Genomic DNA, 5,420 nt, shown 5'->3' on the forward strand with positions numbered 1-5,420 from the left:
GGGAGGGGTGGAAGGAGGGAGACAAAGAGGGAAGAGATATGGGAACATATGTATATGTATAACTGATTCACTCTGTTATAAAGCAGAAACTAACACACCATTGTAAAGCACTTATACCCCAATAAAGAGGTTAAAAAAAAAAAAAAGAAAAGACACCTTGCGAAGCACAGAGAATTGATGCTTCTCACACGCGTGGTTATATCAAGTTAGATTCTTGGTCCAACACCCTCAGTCGTTTGTTGAATTAATTGCTTAGTGTTTATTTGAATTCACACGTCAACTTGGGCCTCTTCAAACTACAATTCTTTTGCAGAAGTCCAAAGTTGTCCCAAAGAATGTTGCAAGTTCCCAGGGAGTGAGGGCAGCTCACCTTCTCACGAGTACCTCTGTCTCCATGACACTGATCCGGAAAAGCAGCTCTGCCCTTCTTCAGGCTCTTAAAATCCATGTAGAGAAAGGGAACCCTTGTGCACCATTGGTAGGGTTGTAACTTGGTGCCGCCACTATGGAAAACAGTATGGAGGTTCCTCAAAAAATTAAAAATAGAACTACCATATGATCCAGCAATCCCACCTCTGGGTATTTACCTTAAGAAAACCCCCCACAAATTCAAAAAGACATATGCACCCCTATTTTCATAGCAGCATTATTTACAACAGCCTAGACATGGAAATAACCTAAGTGTCCAACTATAGATGAATGGATAAAAAAGATATGAACACACACACACACACACACACACACACACACACACACACAATGGAATATTACTCAGCCAGAAAAAAAGAATGAAATCTTGCCATTTGCAACAACATGGATGGACCTGGATGGTAGCAAGATATTACGCTAAGTGAAATAAGTCAGACAGAGAAAGACAAATACCATATGATTCCACTTATAAGTGGAATCTAAAAAACAAAACAAAGTGAAAACAGACTCACAGTTACAGAGAACAAACGAGTGGTTGCCAGAGGGGAGGGGGTTTGGGGGGTGAAATAGGAGAAGTGGACTAAGAGGTACAAACCTCCAGTTATAAAATAATTCACAGGGGGCTTCCCTGGTGGCACACTGGTTGAGAGTCTGCCTGCCGATGCAGGGGACACGGGTTCGTGCCCCGGTCTGGGAGGATCCCACATGACGCGGAGCGGCTAGGCCCGTGAGCTATGGCTGCTGGGCCTGCGCATCCGGAGCCTGTGCTCCGCAACGGGAGAGGCCACAACAGTGAGAGGCCCGCGTACCGCAAAAAAAAAAAAAAAAAAAAAAAAAAATTCACAGGGATGTAAAATACAGCATAAGGAATTTGGTCAATAATATTGTAATAACTCTGTATGGAGACAGATGGTTACCAGACTTATCATGGTGATCATTTCATAATGTATGCAAATGTCAAATCACTATGTAGTACACCTGAAACTAACATAATATTGTATGTCCAGTATATTTCAAGTTTTAAAACTCTCATTTAAAGTATTCATGAATGTGATAGAATTTGCTGAAGTTTTGGGAGGAGGCGGACGGGTTTACACCACAGCAATGAACGCTTTCAAGTTCTGCATTGGGCATCCCTGTTCTTAACAATTTCGTGGCAGGAAACGGTCTCTGGGGTCAGGGTCTGGACTCCACCCTGTTCTGGGGCAACTTTAGGATCTATACACCCGGGTTCACTCTTTTTAAAATTTTTTTTAATTAAAATTTTTTTCAGCTTTATTGAGGTATAGTTGACAAATAAAATTGTAAGATATTTCAAGAGTACAACAGGATGATTTACTATATGTCTACACTGTGAAAGGATTTCCCTCATCGAGTTAATTAACACATACGTCACCTCACATATTCACCTCCTTTAGGTTCTACTTTCCTAGAAAATTTCACTTATACAATAGTGTTACCAGTTTTATACATTAAGTACTCACACCTTATTCATCTTATAACTGAAAGTTTTTTTATCAACCTCTGCTGACTGCTTCCATGTCCACCCTGGGCTTTACTCTTAATTCTCTCCCCTGCTTCCTTCCTTCCGGTCTCTTTCCCTCTGTGTCATCCCCCTCCCTCTCCAGAGCAGAGCGAAGCTCTCTTTCTCAGAGGCCGCTTCACCCAGTGGCTTTGTGGCTGAGTTCCTTTCAGTCTCACCCTCTACCCCAGGTGCTTGTCAAAGTATTTTCTCAAAACAAAAGTAGTCCTCTCCCAAAGAGGAACTGTGAGGCCAGCTGTTAAGAGGACATTTTCACCACAACAGAATCCAAAGAATGTTTCGACAGCTTTGACGTTGCGAGCGGATTTGAGTAACCTACAAATTTTGTTAAAAATGAAATGATAAATAAAACTCATGAATGACATGGAGGGAAGGGGATAAAATTCTCCCAGAAATCCAAGTGGCCCTTTCCAGTAGCTGAGATTAAAAGGGAAGCAAGCGTGCACCTTCTCAACCTAACACCTGACCCTGATCCCCGCAGGGCCTAGGGGTGTGGAGAGGCCTGCTGGGCCTGCAAGCAAAGGTTCCTGGAGGGAATGGAGGTTGGGGCTTACCTGGACGTCTGGGGGCGATGGGGAAGCTGGAGTCGGGGAGGCCGGAGTGAGGCCGGCTGGGATGGACGCCCCTGGGGCCAGCATCTTGGCAGGGCTGAGTGCCAAGCCTCACTCCTCCCACTGTGATGCACACTCGGGCAAGCACAGAGTGACTCCCAGTGCCCCGGCAGTCCGAGGTGGAGGGACCCTCTTCTGCATCCCTGCAGCTGGCTGGTTGGCCCACCTTATTACTGTCACTGACACTGTGTGGACTTGCCTCTCTTCCCCACTGCACTGCACCTCCCTGCTGGCAGGCACCGGCTCCAGTTTATTGCTGTGCACCTGGTACCCAGAAGGTACACAATACATACGGAAAGAAGGAAGGAAGAAATGGTTGGATGCCTGGCTGGGGATCCTGGGTCTGATTTCTAGTTTCTACATTGACTTATTCTGAGGCCTCTGGCAAACCTAAAAACCTCTCCAAAACTTCACTTTGCTCAGAACAGGATGGTCTTGAAGAGAAGACCTAAGGATCTAACAAACTAGATGAGAAAGCACTTGGAAAGTCAAAAGGACAAGGAACAGTGGTTATGGGGTCAGAAGCTCACAGGCCCTGCCCTGTCACCAACAATGTCCTCTGTACGGAACTTGACACTGTCACATGAGTACTCGCGCTTTCCCCCCAAACCCCAGCTTCACTTTCCTGCTAGCTTCACTTGGGATAAATGGAGACCCAGAGAGCAAGTCACTTGTCCAGAGCCACCCAGCTCTCTCTCAACACAGCTGAGGTCAGAACCCGGCCTGGTAACTCCCGCTTCCTCCCGGCTGGGAGAACCTCAGGAAGCAGGCTGCTGAGAAGGGCGGGGGCGGGGCCCTTGGTAACTTCAGAGGATGCTGCATAGGTGCAGGGCTGTGTGTGCTAATTTTAGAAGTCATTTTGAACATAAACTCCAGGGTCCTGGAATCCAATCAGATAGAGTCTGAATGTAAAGAAAAGAAAGCTTAAAAGGTATTCAGAATTTAATTCAGTTCTGCCCACTCTCTCTTCCTTAATCCCCTTTCCTCCACTCACTTCCCACTAGTGCCATTTTGTCCTTTTCGTGCCACTTCTGGGTGCCCAGGCCTCTCACCTTGTCTCTCCCACACGCGGCCAGGTGAGTGGGCCTGATGTGCAGGAGGGCCTGAATTTGAGTTTGAGACTGAGCAGAGAACAAACGAATGAATGAATGGAGAAGTGCGTAACTGGGATGCAAGAGCCTCTGACACTTGTCTGATGGACAAGTGGACGCTAACATCTTAATAACAGGTATCGTCTCCTCTCCCTCTGAGCTCCTGCGTCCACACAGGTCTCACGTGGAAAGCCTGGTTTGTTGACAGCTTCTAGAAAGAAATTCTTTTTTGGGGTATTCTGCCTCTCTGCGCCTAAGTCTCCTCACTTGAAAAACAGGAGCGATGTTAACCCTTACCTCATAAGCTTCTGTAGGGCCCACAGGGGTGTGTAGACAGGAGGGTGTGAGATAGCTGGTAGACTCTCACAGTCCTAGATGTTCCCTTAAGGGGAAGGCACACCAGCCTCCCTCACTGTTCTGCTCACCACCACCATCCAAACCCTAACCCTTCACACATAGCGGGTACCTGCGTGTACGCGTTTACACTGTGCACACTGCACAAACCTCACGCATCCAGAGCACAGAGAGCGTACCATACATTCACACACACGCTACACACATGCCCTCACTCTCACTCAGGCCCAACAAACCTGAGAACATGCCATTTCCTGGCTGCCACCTATGTGACATGATGAAGAGGTTCTTCCAATGTTTCCTCCAGGGTCAATTCTTGATAATGCTAGACATTTCCAACAGTAATACCTGGCCTGTACTTTATCCACTCTCATAAAAATCACCTGGGGCCTCCTGAGAGGCCGTTCCTGTCTCCTCTGCCCACAACGGGTATTTACTTCCCTTAGATCCTTGGTCTGGAGCAAGTTGACCTGCAGTGACTCCCCAGTGGGATTTTAGCCCAGAAAGGGTCCCGGTGTGTGGCTGCGAGCCCATCCTCTCTGAACTCTCAGGCAGCGGTCCTGGCGCCTGGCCCTCTTCCTGAGGCCCAGTGCTCATTGCTTGTCAGCTCTTCAGTTACTCATCCCCACACACCCCAAGTTGGAAAATGGACTCAAAGGGGATGGGCTTAGGCATAGTGATAATGAATTTGATTATGATTTTTTTGTTAATTAAAAAATATTTATTTATTTTGGCTGTGCTGCTCTGAGTTGCGGCATGCAGGATCTTTTTAGTTGCAGCATGCGGACTTCTTAGTTGTGGCGTGTGGACTTCTTAGTTGCATCACGTGGACTCTTACTTGTGGCATGCATGAAGATCTAGTCCCCCGACCAGGGATTGAACCCGGGCCCTCTGCATTGGCAATGCGGAGCCTTACCCGCTGGACCACCAGGGAAGTCCCTGATTTTGAAAACGTTGAGTTCAAGACAGCTGGTACATCCAGCTAGAGGCCAGCTTTGGAGTTAATGGGAGAGATCTCAACTATAGAGAAATAACTTTAGGAATTTCTGCATATTTATAGAGTATTTGTTAGGAATTACATTTAGTTACTAGAATCAAAAACCAGAAAAAAACAGTGGTTTAAACAAGATAATAGTTGATTGTACTTAACATTAAGAACTGGTGTGTTGGTTCCATGGTATCTTTTAGGGGCCAAGGAACCCTTCTGTCTTTCTGCATCACCATTTTAGTGTATAGTTTCCATCTTGGAATTGCCTCATAGTCAGATATGGCTGCTAGAGCACCAGCCATCATCTTTGCATTCCAGACAGGAAGAAGGAGAAAGAGTGGAAGGTTAAAAAAAAAAAAAAAAAAAAAAGAGCCAGTACCACCAACCGTCACTTTTCTTTTTAA

The sequence above is a fragment of the Lipotes vexillifer genome, unplaced genomic scaffold, assembly GCF_000442215.2.
Source record: "Lipotes vexillifer unplaced genomic scaffold, Lipotes_vexillifer_v1.1 scaffold771, whole genome shotgun sequence".
NCBI lineage: Eukaryota > Metazoa > Chordata > Mammalia > Artiodactyla > Lipotidae > Lipotes > Lipotes vexillifer.